The 20,012-nt window shown below is 38.2% G+C and overlaps 1 pseudogene; it reads right to left on the bottom strand.

Moving 5' to 3' along the window:
* Positions 1-2,034: 2,034 nt before the first annotated feature.
* Positions 2,035-19,350, bottom strand: LOC150056837 (sperm motility kinase 3A-like; annotated as a pseudogene).
* Between the last annotated feature and the right edge of the window lie 662 nt (positions 19,351-20,012).

Here is a 20,012-nt window from a genome sequence, read left to right as displayed (position 1 = left end):
TGACATGCTTTGTTATCCTGATAACTTCTCTTCTATACAGTCTTTTGGAAATTTGGGTCCATTTGGACATTGATTTCTATCATGTATCTTTTGCTCTATTTCATGTCTGCCTGAGACCATGGTAAATCAGTACTTACCCTTTTAAAATTAATTAATTATTTTTTATTTTTTTATTGTCAGGGTAATGTCTAGTTACATTTTCCAGATAGCAGGTGCATTACTTTTCACACATTGATACCCCTTCTCATGTTTTTGTCCCCATTTCCCTCCCCTACCCCCTCCCAATCATCTTGTTTCCCCCCTTCCCTTTCTCAGTATTTATCTTATAGTTAATAGAAGTAAAATGAGAGCCATTCATGTGATCTTATATTTTCTACTAGTCACATTAGAAAATGAGTAAGAAAGAGGAAAAGTTATTTTCCCCTTGGTACCAGTCCTGGGGCGCAAGCTCAGGGCCTGATCCCTGTCCCTGAGCTTTTATGCTCCAAGATGGCACACTTGCGCCACAGTTTCACTTTCAGTTTTCTGATAGTCTATTGGAGATAAGAGTCTCACAGACAGTCCTCTGTGGGCAGACTTCAAACTGTGATGAGAATGGTAATGTTTAAGAAAGCAAAATTTGAAATAAATTCAATTACTTGTTAAGAAGGTATTGATTCCCAACTATTTGTTTTGTAGAACAACTTAGTGCTCAAAAAAAATCCTATTGTTTCCTGTAGATTTTGTTCTTATAGGGAGATATCTACAATTGGCCAAACTAAATAAAATATGCTCATTGATGATAAGTTCATGAAAAAATTGGGGCAATAATGAAAGCTCTTACTTATTAAATTATATTTGAGCTCATACTTAGAGGAGGTAATGGAACAAGACCTGGAGGATATATTCCAGATAGATAACACAGGCCCTGAGCTGGGGCATGCTTGACACACTCAAATGACATTTAGAGGAAAATAGATGACAGAAAATGTGGAAGAAGTAAGATTAAAGAGGTTACTGTCAGTTTTATGAAGGATCTTATAGATTATATGTATTAATTTCTGTTTCTAGGTAATTATCTGCCTTCAATTTTAGTGTCTTTTCTCTCTCTCCCTTCCTTCCTTCTTTCCTTCCTTCCTTCCTGCCTGCCTGCCTGCCTGCCTGCCTGCCTGCCTGCCTTCCTGCCTTCCTGCCTTCCTGTCTTGCTTTCTTGCTCTCTTGCTTTCTCCTGTAATGGGACTTGAACTCAGAGCCTTGTATTTTCATTTGCCTTTTCTTTTCTTGCTCAACTAACACTCTACCACTTGAGCCACACCTCCACTCTGGCTTTCCACTAGTTTATTGATGATAAAAGAGTCTCATGTGGCATGGGCCACCTTCAAACCTCAATCCTCCAGTCTCAGCCTCCTAATTATGTATGATTATAGGCATTAGACACCAATGTTAAGCTAAACTGATGTGTTCAAATATTAGGGATAATTATATTGCCTACAGAGCTATAGTTTACTCAGGAATTTGTGGACATGGCTTGTGTCTATCCCAGTGATATGCAGTTCAAGGGGAGCTTGACAAGGGACTAGAGCATCCACTTCATTGATGGATCTGTAATCTGCTGTAGCAGCTGGAAACTTGGGCTGTGGGCATCATTTTGCTCTTCACAATCTCTCTATAGGTATCTTGGGTTTCTTAAAAGAGTGATGATGGCTGGTTTCCAAGTCTGTGGCCTAGCTTTGGAAGTCACAAATATGTGTATGTACTCTAATCTACTCTTGCAATTGTCAGACTAAAAGTCTAGCCATGTCTACTAAGAAGAAACACAGACTTCATTTTTTTTTTTTTTTGTCTGTCATGGGAATTGAACTCTGGGCCTGGGTGTTGTCCCTGAGCTCTTCCGCTCAAGGCTACCACCCTACCCTGTGAGCCACTTCCAGTTTTCTAGAGGTTAATTGGAGATAAGAGTCTCACATTCTTTAGTACCCAGGCTGGCTTTGAACTTCAATCCTCAGATCTGTCTCCTGAGTAGCTAGGATGACAGGCGTGAGCCACCACCACTGGTCAAACTCCATTTCTTGATTGAAGAATGATTAGCTGTAGAAAAGTGTAAGGGATGTGACAAACTGTGTAGCCATCTTTGCAAACTACAGTTATTCACACCACAATAATGGTTTGAGAATTTACTTTACATGAAATGCGATACTGATGTCATGTTTTATACCAAGGAGTGACTTGAGTTTTCTGTAGCTATATATTTCCTGTTGAAATTCAACTATGTGAACAGAAACTGAAAGAGGGCCAAAGGTGGAGTCTGTTTGTATGACAAGGTGATGTGGACCACAGTTCCAGCAGTGTAGATGGTGAGTTGTAAGGAGAGTTACAATACATTGTGAAGGGAGAGCTGAAAGGGTTTGTTTGGAGACTGGTAAGTAGGGGTGTTAGAGATCTCCCCTTCCTGCTATAAATCTACATCTCTTATCAGAAAAAAAACTTATTCCAAAGAATAACCTCACAATTGAGCAAAATATAAAAATAAAACTGGATTGAAGCAGTGTAACATGCTTTTTCTTCCCTTTAACTAGTCTTCCAAAGCAACATTGAAAATTAGCAACTATGGTTATTATCTAAATTTCTTTATTTTTTTACTATTATAAAATAATGCTGGCTTAAATTTTTATGCTGTCATATTATGACAGTATCTTTCTATTTCTAGCTTTGAGTTTTTTAATTTAAAAGAGTTTAATTTTATCAAAGGCATTCCTAATCTTTATTATAATAAAGGAGGTTTTTTTCCCTTTAATCCCACCAGTGTGCTAAATTATACTATCGCTGTATTTCTACAATAAGAGCTTTTAAAAAGAAAGCCTAATATACTTTTTAATGCTCTGGTGGATTTGATCATTTTTATTTATGATGTTACATTCTTTAGTTTTAGTTTTGCTTGCTATCTTGGCTAAGTTTTAGTGGTGGATTAGGCTAGCCACCTGTAATGGAAGCACTATATAAAATTGTGCATAGTTTTATGTGTTCCATCATAGTTCATTGAGATAAGCAAAGTTCATTCTACATATTTTCCCCCAAACCTACCATTTGCCATGTGAAATGTGGATAGGGGATTAATCCTTGACAACATTACTAATTTCTATTATGGTTATTTTTTTAAATTTATGTATTTTCTGAAAAAATACATATGTATATTTCATCAAGATTTCCAAATAGATTATTGAAGAGTTGTGGAAACTGTTCTCTTATCTTTTTTTTCTGTTTTAAGTTTACTTTAATCAAAAGGTATGTGCCTATGGCCTCATTGAATGTTCTGCCCCAAATAGATCTCTGGATCTCACATATGTGGTACCCCATGTCACACATTACTTTAAGAATGATGGGGTCCAGCTTACTGGGTAACAGCTCATCAGGGCACAAGGAGCATTCCTCAACTGCTTTGAGCTACTGGTGCTCCATTATCTGTTCAATATTAGGCCTCTGCCTTGGGTCTGCAGTTAACAGTTGCGATATTACATCTTCTCCTTTTGCTGACAGGTAATATGGAACAACATACTTGGTCTTGAGGACTATTGACCATACCTGGGTCACATGCCTCCCCTCAAAAGGGAATTTTCCCATTGTAATAAAATATAAAAGGACGCCTAAGCTCCAGACATCCACCTTGCAGGCATCATATTTTTTCGCAGGGGGATGGAATAGCACAGCACCACATACATTGGTCAGCAACTGCCCCGGGGAGAAGCAGATGCTTAGCTCAAAGTCACTGACCTCGATGTTGCCTTTGGCATCCAACAGGATGTTGTTGGGCTTAAGGTCTCATGTGCAATTCTATTCTAATGGGGGAAGTAAGTAGCACTTACAATTTGTTTGAAGAGTCTCCTGGCTTTCTATTCACACAGGCGCTGGGATTTTCTGATCATCCCCAGGAGGTGTCCCCTAGGAACCAGTTCCATGATGAGATACATGTACTCTTCCTTCTCCATCACCAGGTACAAGCTGATGATATGTTTGTGCTGTATAACACCTTTTCCAACAGTTACTTTTTAGGTAGACTTGCTACTGGCCATTGTAGCAGAAGGATGCCAGAATACAAAGTCTCCTCAAGCTCATGGAAAAGAGAGATCATCGAACAATACCAAATGAAAGAGCTCATTGACAAAGATGGCTATGGACAAGTGAAGCTGACCCACCACCACCTCACAGGCAACGAGGTGGCAGTTAAAATATTCCAGAAGAAAGACTGCTCCAGTTGCTGGATAAAGAATGAGGTGGACATTTTTTTTCTCTTATCATTTTTAATTTCTTGCTTCTTATAGATCTATTGTGTCTTATTTATTTAAATTTATACCATATTTTTCTTGATTAGAACAAGCACATTGTATATGTAAATTCTATTTATCTCTACTTTTTACTTTAATATTTTCTGCTTTTAACTTTCAAACTTCTTTTTTCTTCTTCCTCTTCTTCTTCTTCCTCTTCTTCCTCTTCTTTTGTTTTTGTTGGTCATGGGGCTTGAACTCAGCCTGGGCGCAGTCCCTGAGCTACCACCCTACCCTTGAGCCAAGCCCCACTTCCCATTTTCTAGAGGTTAATTGGAGATAAATGTCTCAGGTTCTTTTTTCTAGTGTTTTATTGTAATTAATAGAAGGGTTACATTATATTCGCCAGATAGAAGGTGCATTGCTTAACAATCACTGCTACCCCTTTTCATGTTTTTGTCCCTATTTCCCCCTCACCCCCTCCCCTCATCTTGTTTTCCCCCTTCCCTATCCTATTTCAAATAAACATATATACAATATATCAGATAGCAAGGTAAGTTACTGTAACAAAGGTAAGATACTGTAACAATATGAGATAACCAAGGAACAGCAAAAGAGATGAGAGATAACATAGTACATTAAGAACAACAATCACATATTTAGGCTCTTGTTTCTATATTCTGGAGGTCCTTTCATTTAGCCTCATTCTATATGTCCTTGTATATCTAGGTTTTGTTTGTTTGTTTGTTGTTGTTTTGGGGGGGGCAATCCTAGGGCTTAAACTTTAGACCTTGGCACTACCTCTGAGCTTTTTGGGCTAGCACTCTGCCACTTAAGCCACAGCTCCACTTCTGGCTTTGTGTGGTTAATTGGAGGTAAAACTCTCATGGACTTTACCATTTGGGCTGGCTTTGAACTGGGATCATCAGAACTCATCTTCTTGTGTAGCTAGGATTACAGGCATGAGCCACCCACTTGTTATTGCTGTTCTTAATGTATTATGTAAAGTTATTTCTTTTCTCTTTTTTACCTCTTATAGTTAATCTTATGTGATAGGAGAGTCCTAGATGTGTACTAATTATTACAAATGAGGGAAGCCATTGAGCCTATGGTTCTTTGGGTCTGGCTTACTTCACTTAATATGAGTTTTTCCAAGTCTTTCCATTTCCTTACAAATGGAGCATTGCCATTCTTTCCGATGGCAGCATAGAATTCCATTGTGTATAAATACCACATCTTCTTGATCCAATCATCCACTGAGGGGTATCTGCATTGGTTCCATATCTTAGCTATGGTAAATAATGCTGCAACAAACATGGTTGTGCTAGTAGCTTCAGTATGCCCTTGTTTCTGGACATTTGGGTAAATGGGACTGGGAATGATGCATCATAGGGGAGCTCTATGTTTAGTCTTTTGAGGAACCTCCACACTGCTTTCCAGAGTGGTTAAACGAGTTTACAATCCTACCAACAGTGTAGTAGTGATCCCTCCTGGCCATACTGCAAGGCTTTGGGCTTTAACTCTTTCTTTAAGTACTGGGTATTGAACTTGGGACCTCTGCCTTACTGGGCAAGTGTGCTACCACTTGAGGCACACCTCTAGTCTTTATTGTTTGCCTTTCAGATAGAGTGCCATAGTTCTGCCAAGCTGGTCATGAACTCATGATCTCCTGAGCTTGGCCTCCAGAATAGCTAGGATTACAGGTGTGGAGTATCACATCTAGCTTTTCATTTAATCTTAATCCTTTATAAAATACCCCATTATTAAATAAAATCCTTCCAGAAAATAAAATACATGAGCATTTAAATGAAACTTGATTTTATGGTCTTTATCATACACCAATGCTAGTAGTTGGGCTATATTTGAATACTATATGGTAGCTTTTTTGCTACTTTTTTTGTGTATTCCCTTACTCATCCTAATGGCATAATGAGAAAGGCAACAATGAGGGAACTGAGCTTAGAGCAGTTAAGACATAGATCAATATATGGCAATGCCAGGATTCACTTAAACTGTTCCCCATCCATACATGTAATTCATACCACACTACTCAAAACCAACTGGCTGGATGGAAAACCAAGAGCCCACAGAACTTAAAGGGAAATCTCCTGGATTGTCTGCAATAAAGGAGAATTACCTGACCGAACGAAACAGCATAACTCTTTTCCAAGCTATTTTATCAGTGTTAAGAGAATGGCTCTCCCCAGAGAACCAACCCTAAGGACAGCCTAGAATTCTTTTCCTGCTGTCCTAAAGAGAAATGTGTTGTAGTATTATCATTAATATCCTGTCACTTTCTGAACCATCTTCCAAATTTTCTCACTAAGAAGAATTCCTTTGAAAGGAGCCCTTTCATTATGCCACAACTCAAATAAGTATGTGGTTTTGTTGGACTTTGTTTCTGCCTTGAGAACCAGGTGCCATGTCCCCAGCAGATCACACAGTGTGCCCTCCACACAGGCCACCCTCAAAGGATGTTTTGTTTCCATCCGTATGTTTCTTCCAGCTTGGCATGAGGTGGGAACTTTGGATTCACTCCTGGAGCATCCTTTGTTTTTCAAACGCTAATATTCATTTCCTCATTTTCCTTGGCAAAAAATAAAACAACAACACAAGTAAAGGCAGTTGGCATTAATAATGAGAACACAAGGAAAGATTAGAAGTGGCAACTAATTAAGCTAGTCCAGTGGATAGCTATGCAATAAGACCCCCAGAAAAATCACTGATTATCCATCTGTACCTAAGTTAGAACTCCAAAAGATGTTTTCATATAGATTTTGTGTGTTGAGCACAATTATGAAAGCTAGGCAAGAGATGGTCTCATTCCAACTCTCATTCTGGATGAACCATTAGGTGTTTTTTTTTTTTTTTTTTTTTTGCAGTGCCAGCCTTTCTTCTCAGGAACCAAATGTCTGTCACTTTTATGGTTCTTTGACCCTCTCTACCAACTGCTTATGAGTTTCTCTTAGTTCTCCTACCTGCACAGTCACGCAATGTCAACAATTTTTTTTAAAGGAGAGCTTGAGTAAAACAAACAGTATGATATTGATCTAAGCTCACTACAAAGGAAAGCAATCCAAGGAAGGATCATTATTTCTCTGATGCAATTTTTAAATCGCCCCCACAATAAATTCTCCACCCTGATTCTACGCTACATTCAGAGATTTGTGCTATTGTGTTGGAGGTTTCATGCAATGTAGTTCAATTGAATTACCTCATGAATGAGATCAAGACAGGCTTATTTGGTTCTTGTTTTACTAAGTACTTTCTTAGTCATAAGCTATGTTTTTTAAAGGCCTGAACTTCAATAACAAGAAAGAGTATATAGAAATATAACTGTGTTAACAAGAAATGAGTTTCTTGACAGTTGGTCTAGTTGTGAGTTGTATTTATTCCATTGAACTCAAATAAAAGGGAATAAGGTAGTTGAATTGAAGTTAGGCTGTTAGTATCTGTCCTTCAACCCATGAATATCTATCTGTCTATCTACCCACCTATCTACCTTCCTATCACTTTATATAGACTCTAGGATACAGAACATAAATGAAGAAAAAATTCCTTATCAAAAAATTCAATTTTGTTTTACAATGACTAGTCTCTAGAGCATATTCCTCATTTGAAAAAATGCATACAATTTTTTCCTTACATTGCTTCGTGTTGCATTGCATTGATTGTGTGTGTGTGTGTGTGTGTGTGTGTGTGTGTGTGTGTGTGTGTATCTTACATACATGGCCTGTTCCTCTAAATATAGAGCTGCTCGTGTTTGGGAATGATAGCATTAGATGTTATAATATAGTAGTGTGTATTTACCATGGATTTATCTCTCATTCATTTATGTCAAAGTCTCTTACTTCAATTTTTTCACTGCATTGTCTCATTTTCTAAATACAGCCTTGGTTATTTATTGTCTTATTGTTTAGTTTTACCCATTAGATTGTAGCCACCTTGTAGAAAGATAATCACATATTTTTACCTTCCAGCTCAGTTCTGTAACTCAGTAGGTAAGGAAGATATGTTTATGTTTTTGTCACTTGCTCAATGCAAATTTATTTTATTTTATTTATTTATTTATTTATTTATTTTTACCAGTTCTGGAGCTTCAACTCAGGGCTTGAGCACTATCCTTTGGGCTTTCTCAAGGCTAGAGCTCTACCACTTGAACCACAGCACCATTTCTGGCTTTTTTCTATGTATGTGGTACCAAGGAATTGAACGCTAGGCAAACACTCTATCACTAGGCCAAACTCTTGGTCCCTGCAAACTTATTTTTAAGTGACAAAATATTGATTGGATTAATGAGTATCAGATACTACACGTGAATTATGCTATATAACCCTTGAATTCATTAGTTCCACTTCCGGCTGGGGAAGTGGGGACTTGGGGAGGTGAGGTTCAAGAATGAGACTCATGGGAAAGGATTAAAAATCAGTAGAGCCAGGCTTACACCTGACTGACTTGAAAGCATGACCTCCTCCTAATGTTCAATGATGGCTTTCAGGGGCTCATTATAATACCACCTGTTATGGTTTGAATTTGTTCCCTGAAATTACATGGTGAAACCTTTACTCCACTGTGCAGCACTATTAGAAGATATTGGGGTCCAAGAGAATGGTGCTTTTGTGAGTGGAGTAATGCTTTTTTCACATGACTGGGCTAGCTGCTATTGGCCTCCTTCTGTTCAGCACATTTTAACTTGGCTTTCCAGCTTCCCTTCATGAATTTAAGCAGCATGAGGTCCACACTAGAAGCCAAGAATATGGCTGTACAATGTTCTTGGAATCCTTGGTCCCCAAAACATGGATCAGCATCAACCTGTCTTCTCTACAAATTACCCAGTCTCAATTGTTTTGCTATGGCAACAAAACAACAGCGACAGCAACAGCAATGACAACAACCACAAAAAGAACTAAGGTATCATCTCTACAGGAAACTAGGTTTTTCCTTTAAAAATACTTTTTTCCTGACATTTTTATCAGTATGTAGCTATAAAAGGTTTCCTTTTGACACATTCATATATGCATAAGATGTTCTTGAGAAGACTCTTCCCTCCCTCACTCTCTCAATCCCCCAAACTCTTCCCAAACCCATCTCATTATTCCATTATTACACATGTTCATGAAGAATCTTGATCAAATTCTAAATTCAATTTTCACCATCCAACTAGTATACTCATACCATAAATAGGACGGATTCCTGTCATTCATATTTGTAATAATATGCTCATTTTTAATGACATTTCCTTCATTTGTAGCTACCAAACACTGTTTGTCTTTTCTTTCTCCACTCAAAGAAGGGAAATACCTTATCACCAAAGTATATAAAGTATACAATGTAGGCTATTAAAGGGCAGAATTTTAAATTAAGAGACATTTCTATTCCCTACTTACCAAATTTAAATGAGACAACTCAGAGAAAAGAAGAAATTCACAGTCGAGAAATTATGACAGTATTAGAAAGGAACCAGAGGAAATGTCCAATGATAAACTGTGATACAATGAGGCATAAAAAAAAGAACTGGTGGCTGGGAGTTTGGCCTAGTGGTAGAGTGATTGCCTAGCATATACAAAGACCCAGGTTTGATTCCTTGGTACCACATACACAGAAAAAAGCCAGTAGTGGTGCTGTGGTCGAAGTGGTAGAGCTCAGTGCTTATGCCCTGAGCCCAAGCTCAAGACTGATAAAAAAAAAAAGAACTGGTGTGATGTTACTATGTGAATGGCAAAAGGAGGGAATATATATATATATATACTATATATGTATATGAAAAAGGAAATGCATGTAAATATAACTAATACATACATATATGTATATATACATATATATGTGTATATATATGTATGGAATATAAACGGAGAGAATAGATGTATATATGTATACATGAAAAAAGAAGGTACGTATAAATAGGCACTGAATATTTCAGGAAGTATCTATAAGAAATGTCTGTCCCCATATAGGAACTCTGAATGCTAGGACACTAACTCTACTCTATAGTAACACTAACACTTACTCTATAGTATGCTTTGAGCTTTGTTGAGCTTTGTACAATGTGCATTTCTTTAAAAAGGAAAAAGCCAGATACCAGTGGTTCATGCTTATACTCATAGCTACTCAGGAGGCTAAAGTATGAGGCTCCTGATTTGAAGCCAGCCTAGGAAGGAAAGTTTGTTAGACTCTAAACTCTTATTTCCAATTAACTACCAGAAAAGCTTGACATGAAGTTGTGGATCAAGTGGTAAAATGCCAGCCTTAAATCAGTGCCCAGGCCCTGAGTGCAAGCTTCAGTATCAGTATAAATAAATCAATAAATAGATAAATAAGACAAATATTTCATAAGTATTTCTTGAATTCAGAACTAAAACCACATGCCTAACATTAGTATTTATAGATACCAGAAATAGATAACTCATGAAACATTTGCATATACTATATAAGTTAACAATAATTCTGTAATGGCTTCGCTTCTAAAATGGAATCCTTTAGATTTATTTTTCAGATAAAAAAGCAACCTGATCTAGGTTACACAATTAATAGAAAGCACTCTAAATTTTGACTCCTATTTCAATTCTTTCACTATATAAAAGAAGAAGAGACAATCCAGAAAAATAAAGAGTAATGCCTCTCACCTGGTAGACTAGGGTAATCTGAGTAAAGGTCAGATGAAGATAGCACCGACAAAAACTCATATGGATGAATATTTGAATATATTCTGAGTAAGAGCCAGCACTTCACAAACCACTGTTTGTGAAAAACAACAGAAAGATGGACTTGACCACATTGTAATTTGCCTTTATCATCTTTGTCAACATGGAAAGAAGGAAAACACTTAGGAAGAAGCAACTGAAGCTTGAGATTAGTTAAGGGATTTAACGAGAGTATGTAATTACTCTAATGAGCTTGATCTCATTGCACATACAGATCACACTAGGGATATGGAAAGAGCTTGGGTTAGCTATGTGAGAACAGGACAAGTGGCAAAAGGCTGAATGTATGCACATCCCTAATCTTTACAGAGTTGAAGAAAATAGATAATACAAACTATAAGCTCTAAGCAGAGTTTCCTATTGACTCTTGACACAATTCCAGACAAGATTAATGACAATGACAAAAAAAAGCTTAGAATTGATCTAGTCACATAGGACAATCAACATTTCAATTAAATTATGTATATTGGTTGGGGCTGATTTAACAAAGTACCACAAATGGGATGAAACAATGGAAATTTCTTTCTTCATACTTCTGGAGGCTTGAAGTCTGGTTAGCAAGGTGAAAGCAGGGTTAGTTTCTTCTGATTCCTCTCTCTCTCTCTCTCTCTCTCTCTCTCTCTCTCTCTCTCTCTCTCTCTCTCTCTCTCTCTAGTGTTTATCTTTATATTGTCATTCCTTTGTACCTTTATTTAAATCATTCCTCCTACTTCTCCTCCTCTTCTTTTTTTATTCCTTCTCTTTTTTCCTCTTCCTCTCCTCTTTATCTTCCTCTTCTATTTTCTTTTCTTGCTCCTCCTCCTTCTTCTCTGTTTCTTTTTCCTCTGTGTACTTCAGTTAAATTGGATGCCCTCTCTTCATTGACAAATAATAATCTTATTAATGAGTTTCCCTTTAATGTCTATCTCCAAATACTCTTATATTCTCCAAACACTCTTATATTCTGAGATCATACAGTTTGAACACAAGACTATTTGAAGGATACAATTCATCCCCAAACATATTGCTAGATAGCATTTCCAATAATTGTGCAACTAAGGAGGAAAGCTAACACTAGTGGCTCTCAACTAGAATGGAGAATTGGTGCTTTAGAATCAACTGGAGCAAAATAAGGGAAGTGGTGACACTATTAGAAAGAAAGAAAGAAAGAAAGAAAGAAAGAAAGAAAGAAAGAAAGAAAGAAAGAAAGAAAGAAAGAAAGAAAGAAACAGAAATACAGCTGGATGCCAGTGGCTCACACCTGTAATCCTAGCTACTCAGGAGGCTGAGATGTGAGGATTACGATTCAAAGCTAGCCAGGGCATGGAAGTCCATGAGACTCTTATCTCCAATTAACCACCTGAAAATTGGGAGTGGTGCAGTGGCTCAATTCCTTGAGCTGAAGAGCTCAGAAACAGGGCCCAGGCCCAGAGTTCAAGCCACATTACCAAGAGAGAGAGAAAGAGGGAGAGAGAGGGAGAGAGAGAGAGACAGAGACAGAGACAGAGAGACAGAGAGAGACAGAGGGGGGGAAATACCTGACTTAATTAACTGTAACCCCCTCTGTCCATCATGTTTACAATGAACAAAGGGAATAAGGGAATCAACTAAAGAATCTTTGAAAATTATATCCTGTCTCTTCTCCACATTTTGAGATCGTGATTATGCAATATCACCCCAAAATTACTGAAACTTGAGCATGTGGTAACCTTTGAATAAAATGAGTAAAGAAGAGCCTAGATGTGTTTCTTGTTTTTTAATTTCATGGCAAAAGGAATGGGAAGATTGTAGGGAACAGTGACTGGTGACAGAGGCTAAGTATCGAAGAAGTCTATGAGCTGTCCAGAGCTGGCAGGAGGCAGAGGTGATAAAATTAAAAGTCCTGCTAGGATCTCTACTAACTGAACTGATTCAACAAGTGCAGTGGTCTTTTTGGGTAACAAGTGTGGTATTGCATAAGGAGAGTACTGTAGAGGGGATTTGTGGTGAGGCCAGGCATCTATCAAAAGTCTATTATAAACTAACTGATTTTTGATTCCTGATTCTATTTTCATGGAGAATCAAACATCAAATATACTACAGGCAGATAATCTCAAAGGCTAGACTAGAAGCTATACCTGAGAGGATATGCTGATAAAGGATTATGTATTTGTACAACTCTTTACTGAATACAAGGTGTTCAGTAGACTTGGCAGCTAGTGTTTACATTATCTCCTTTAATTATGTCCCTAGATCAACCACTCCCATCTTGCTTTCATTTCCATCACTCCAGTAAATGGTTTTGAAACAAGTCACTGTAGATGTTCATACCATAGATTTCTAATTCTCTCTCTGACCATTCCTCTTCTTGTTGTCACTGCAAATTCTCTTACTCACATCCCCAAATGTTAGGCCTTCTTGGGAAGCATTCTTGCTCCTTTTGCTTCCAGAACTCCATATTCTTCTTGGACAGTCACATCTAAAACCTGGATTCAATTAAAAACTGGTTCCCAATAAGTCTCAACTATCTCTACCCAACTCATTGCTTCTGACCTTCAAACCAGTTTTCCTGACGGTATGTTTAACATCTTCACTTAGCTATCCCAGTGGATTTTCAGCTCTGGCATGTAGAAAATGAGTCATCTGGCTTCACGAAGATCCTCCTTGCTCTACTCTAGCAGAGGCGGGGAAACTTTTCCCTGCCAAGGTCCATTTGGATATTTATAACACCATTCACAAGCAAAGAAGTTATCAGGGCAGGCAGATGGGCCGTGGGCAGTGGATAAGAAACATATGAGAAGCTACAAAGCGGACGTGTCAGTACCAAATGACATTGAGGCCTTGCATGGTCTATGGGCTGCACACCTTCTACCTCTGTTACAGCATCATTTTTCAATTTCCAAGCCATCAACCTGGAGATTATTTGGGATTTTCTCTATTTTACACTCATAACCAGTCACTAAATCCTGTTTCCTAATCAGCTCTTACATCTGTTCCTGTTTGCCCCACCTTTGTTATGGTTCTGTCTTCATAATTTATTAAGTCTTATTGGACAGCTCAATAAGATTTTATCAGTCTGTCCTTCATGCCACAGCCCGAGCTCTTTCAAACACATCATACTGTGGAGTATGACATACCTTGTTTATTATTGTTCACCTTTGCTTTCAATATTCACCAATAAACTTGACACCATGACAGGAAGTTCATTCTGGCACCTTCCTCTACTGTGGGTACTTTGGAGCTCATCTGTTCTTCCTAAACTCTGTATCATGCCCAATGATTTATATGATGCCTTGAAGGGTTCTGATTTTACATCTTACTGTATCTTGTTTGTGTACACATGTGGCTCCTTCTCTGGACTATTTTTTCTGATCTTCCTTTTATTTTGCTCGGCTATCATTTCCTTTCTGATGGCTTTCCTGTCTTTTCCTTCCCCCTAAAGAATAAGGTCCTAGCTGGGTGTGGTGGCTCACACCTGTAATCCTAGCTACTTAGGAGGCTGAGATCTGAGGACCAAGGTTCAAAGCCAGCCTGGGCACAAAAGGACCTGAGACTCTTATCACCAATTAATCTCTAGAAAGTGGGAAATGGGGCTTGGCTCAAGGGTATGACCTTAGCCTTGAGCTGAAGAGCTCAGGGACAACACCCAGGCCCAGGGGTAGGGGAGTAACCTTGAGCTGAAGAGCTCAGGGACAGTGCCCAGGTCAAGTTCAAGCCCCAAGACCCCCCCCCCAAAAAAAACATAATAAAGTCCTACATCAGGAGCTGGTAAACTATGGCCTATAAGCCAGAGCCAGACCAATGACTATTTTGTATGAGAGAAAAAGATTTTTACATTATTCAAATGTTGTAAAATGACAATAGCAGCAAAATATAAGTGTCCCAACAGAGACTATATGGATATGAAACCTGAAGCACTTGTTATCTAGCCACCTGCAGAAAAACAGACATATAGACCCACTCTGTACAGCTGAACCTTCTATCTCATTAATATCAGAAGTCTTTATAAAAATTAACTTACAGGGGCTGAGAGTTTGGCCTAGTGGTAGAGTGCTTGCCTAGCATGCACGAAGACCCAGGTTCGATTCCTCGGTACCCCACATACATAGCAAAAAGCCAGAAGTGGTGCTGAGGCTCAAGTGGTAGAGTGCTAGCCTTGAGAAAGTCCAAGGACAGTGCTCAAGCCCTGAGCTCAAGCCCAGGACTGGCAAAAAAAAAAATGAACTTACAGGATGAGAATGGTTATTTGAAAGTTATGTTCTTATAACAAAAGTATGGCCAACTTGGATTCTTCCATGTCAAAGATTAAACTTCATCCACTATTGTAAGAAGAGTACAGAGGGCATCAACATTCTAGTGGGGAAAAAGCATAGTTTAATGAGTTAGGAGATCTGGTTACCACGGCAACATCAGAACTCAGTGAGTACCTGAGGGGACTCACCTAACATCACTATTTTCTAACACCCTAATCTGCAAAACAGGGATAATGTTTGCCTTGCCACCTTCTCATGGTTGCAGTAAGGACATAATCAGATGACAGATAAAGCAGATTTTGCAAAGTTGAAAGTGATTTACAAATAGAGGTATTATTAGAGATGGTAACGTCATCAGCCTTTAATTATGGCTACTTTGGGGGAAGATGAAAGACATGGATAAATTAAGTTGTTAGTTATTAGAACTCCTTGCATTTATTCTTTGTCTCTTTCCTCATTAAATCTCTAATAAAACTAACAAGTGTCAAGGCTGATTGAATGTAAAGATTTTATCCCTTAATTCAGTAAGTTTATGTACAGGTGATTACAAAATTTGTTCTCAGGATCTTCAGGAGGGAGGAAAATTAGTAACAAATGTTCAAAAGACAGAAGAAGAAGAAAGCAAGAAGCTTAGAAAATTTAAAATAATCACTAAAACAGAAAAAAAGAATTCTCCCTTTGCTATCAACTTTATTATTAAAAGCTATTTTTTTAAAGTTAGTCCAAACAGTTTTCATCAGGACCTAAATCAAGACTGGCCTTCTTAAAGTGCTATAGACTTAAAAATATGACCACATTTACTCTTTTCTTATTAGAGGCCACACTGTTTTGGGGGGGGGGTTGTCTACATTTTCTAGCATCCCTTATGGTTAGGTTGGGACATGTGGCTACCTCTAGCCAATGAGTTTCAGTGTGTGTGCTGACTGACCTTCCCTTCCAAAGGATAAAAGACCAATCTCTTCTCTCTTGCACTGCTCATCGAGGAAACTCCGTGTCATCATGACAATATCATAAGCTGGAAACCACCTGGATGCCCGAGCTATTTTTGAAGGTGTGTCCTGGAGATGTGAAAGTGCCACCTTTGTATGAAGGAGAAATTTAATTTTGTTTTAATAATAAGCCACTAAGATTTCAAGCTGAGTGTGTATGTGTATGTGTGTGCAGGTGCTGGTCCTGGGGCTTGAACTCAGGTCCTTGGCACTCTCCCTGAGTTTTCGTAATTGTTGTTGTTTTGCTCAAGGTTAGTACTCTACTATTGGAGCCATAACTCCACTTCCAGCATTTTTTGGTATTTAGTTGAAAAGTTCCACAGACTTTTCTGCCCAGGCTCCAGCCTGTGATCCTCAAATCTCAGTCTCCTGAGTAAGTAGGATTACAGGCATGAGTCACTTAGTGCCTAGCTCTTCCAGTAGACTTTTCCTTAGCTTTATCAAGACTATCCTAAGATTTTTGTACTTCTTAGCTGTGTATCACAGTCAACACTGTTTTTTGATTAAATATACAGCTTTAACAACTTAAACAACTGTTATTACTGACACTATGACACAGTGTGATTATTCCTCATTCATGTCTCCATATGACTTAGATCATAACAGTCTATACTGTTATCCTTACAGCAATAGGCACAGGGAATCACAATTATTTGTGGGTTATGACATATTCAATGATCACATGCATACATCTTCTGTCTTAGAGCCTTAGTTGTTTCTTCTGCCTAAATGTTTCTTTTCTTACTTCCTTTAACTCTTTGCTAAACCTCACCTTAGTAATAAGGAAGACCTATTCTCTTCATCCCAGATGAATACACCTAAATGACAGACTTCTCAGGAGTGAAATTCAAGAATAAAGTCATGATACAACTCTAGGAAATTCTCTCATTGATAATCATGACTTGAAATTGTTTGCTTTTCTCTGTTTCCAAAGTCACTTAGAACACTATTCACTTGTATGATTTCTAGCTAATCTACAGCTGACAGTTTGTGCATAGGCCTTATTATAGCTTTGCATCTGAGTTTACTTTGATATTTTTCTTTTTTTGTTCCCAGACTGACTCCTGATATCTGATCTTCCAGCTAGTGGCTCAGAGACTTCTTTCTCCTGTAAGGTAGCAGTGATTACAATGTGAAAGACATGCCAGCAGTCACATGACCAGCACAAGTACCCATCATTTGCTTCAAGGTCTCCCAATCTATTGCTCATCTATGACCAAGAACTATCTCCCAACAAAAGATATATAGGGATGTTCTGATCAAACCAGAATCTGGATCTCCACACACACCATCTTATTATTTTTTTCTCCTACTTCTTTATGAAGTTTTACTTTCACCAGATGACTGATTGACATGAAAATTATTTACATTACTCTCATTTGCTTTTGTGGTTGCTTCAAAGGGGCTTTTTCCAGTACATTTGCCAAAAGTAGAGCACTACAAGGAGGCACTAGCCTTGAGCAAAAAGGTTCAGAGACAGTGCCTAGGCCCTGATTTTAAGCCCCAGGACCAGTACAACACACACACACACACACACACACACACACACACACACACACCTATAAAAATGTTATCCTTGATTTTCAGCCTCATTTCTTTATTGTGCATTGAACATCAAAAGTCACTTAAAATATGAGGTACATAAAGTAACAAGGCTTGTAAAATTATTCTAGAGGACAAATAAAAAGGAGGAATCTGGTCATGAAAAAAAATATGAGGTACAAAATTCCACAGTCTTAAAATTTTCCCTGACCTTTTAGAATAGTTCACTTAACCTAATCTAATGACTATTTCTGAATCATGAATCTTGACAAGCATTCAGTCCTGTTTTCTACAAGATTAGCAACGGTGGGGCTGGGAGTTTGGCCTAGTGGTAGAGTGCTTGCTTAGCATGCATGAAGACCTAGGTTCGATTCCTCAGTACCACATACATAGAAAAAAGCCAGAAGTGGTGCTGTGGCTCAAGTGGTAGAGTCCTTTGAGAAAAACCCAAGGACAGTGCTCAGTCCCTGAGCCCAAGCCCAGGACTAGCAAAAAAAAAAAAAAAGAAAGAAAAAATATGATTAGCAACATTCTTTTTAGACTCACGCTTATATTCTATAATGTCCAGTATTATATAATGTCCAATAAATTGTGTAATTTTAAATAGTAGCACAACTGTCTTAAAGTGTTTAGAATTAAAATATAACTCTTCTTGATTGCTGTTAACTCAAGTGATAGGAACAGAATAAGGTTGCAGGTATTTAAGCTAAGGCCCTAGAATTTAGTTTACTGGTCTCAAGGGTTTAATTTACCAACAACACTGGGAGGAAAAAACTTACAAATGTAAACATCTGTCAATTGTGATCCACAAAACCAGCAAATTTAGATGGTTCACCTAGTCTGTTTATGTCAGAGAGTGGTGACAAGCCAGTCCAGTGAGTTAAGAGCAGGTCAGTTAAGAATGAAGCTGTCTTCCAACACTGTATTCCCTCTTTAGGATTTGTGAACTCTCCTTAGTGATGGTGCTATTCTGCAAATTATTTCACAAGCATCTTTTCTGTAACCCCACCCCAAAAAAGACTGCTTTCCAAAAAGCAATGATATGTGATCAGATCTGAAAAACACCCCCTACCATATAAAACTCGGAGTGCCCATTAGCAAACTAAAGGTTCAGACAAGTCTCATCACAATGGGTTTTATTTAATTTTGTTCACCTTGAGGTTTCATAAATTGCTTTGACAAAAGTAGCCCGGTTCATGTAACATCTAATTCCAAAAGAACTAATGTTTAGTAAAGCCAGCACACTTTCCAACACTACCCAACCAGCACGAAGGAATGATTCTGACTAGGCAATAGATTAAACAAACAGCATCGTAGTATCTGATCGAGACAACGCAATGTGTGCAAGTGTCCCAGAGCTCTATTCACATTTTATTTAGCAGGGATGTTTCCCTCCCTTGTACAAACAGAGGTACAAAGAAGCATTAGGTTGCTTGCCAGAACACACACGAGACCAGGACAGACTGGAAGCATAGTCCACAAGTCCTAACAATGATTTCTAACCCATGTTTACAAACTGATCCAAGTTACAAAGTGTAGCCACTGGCCATTTCGCCTGGAGGATCTGTTTAGTGACTAAGGTGAAAAGTACACTCAAGCCAGCAAGTGAGCAGGAGCCTTTAGTACTTGCAAAGATGAGAGTGATCAGCCTGTGCCGACTCATATCCATCACGACACGAGAATTCTGGAAAAGAATTCTGTGAAACCCCTTATAAGCGCATAAGAAAGAAAGAAAGATCTGGTGAATATAATGTGACCCTTCTATTAATTATAATAAAAATATATGAAAAAAAGAAAGAAGGAAGGAAGGAAGGAAGGAAGGAAGGAAGGAAGGAAGGAAGGAAGGAAGGAAGGAAAGAAGGAAGAAAACTGGAAACAAAAACTTGAAGACATGAATATATAGCTTTCGGTTGGCCAGATTCCGAACTTGAGAGAATGAATCTGAGTCATTTCTAAGGTTAAATAGATTTATGTGCCCTAAACTTGTCAGCATAATGGGTGTTTCCCAGCATTTTGGAGTCACATGCGACGTGACATGCAAACAACTTTTAAGAAAATACCTGCCTACCCCCTCTCCCGGGGGTGAAGCGGTGATGTGAGACTTAAGAATCTGATTTATGATCTTCCTTACTCCTTAAGCGTTATCTTTGACTGTGCTGCCATACCACAGAACTTCCACTGCCTCTGTCACAAACAATATCTCTTACTTCAGAACACTGCTATGCTTTACCTCAAGGCCAAGGGAGAGTTGTCAAATAAAGATGAAGAGCCTTTTGGCAAAAAAAGTGCTCTTAAAATGTTTACCTTCTCATACCTAATGGTTTCAGATCA

The sequence above is a fragment of the Megascapheus bottae genome, chromosome 11 (assembly GCF_031878675.1).
Source record: "Megascapheus bottae isolate mThoBot1 chromosome 11, mThoBot2.hap1, whole genome shotgun sequence".
Lineage (NCBI taxonomy): Eukaryota > Metazoa > Chordata > Mammalia > Rodentia > Geomyidae > Megascapheus > Megascapheus bottae.
The sequence above is the reverse complement of the archived record's forward strand: the minus strand, read 5'-3'. Positions and strand labels throughout refer to the sequence as shown.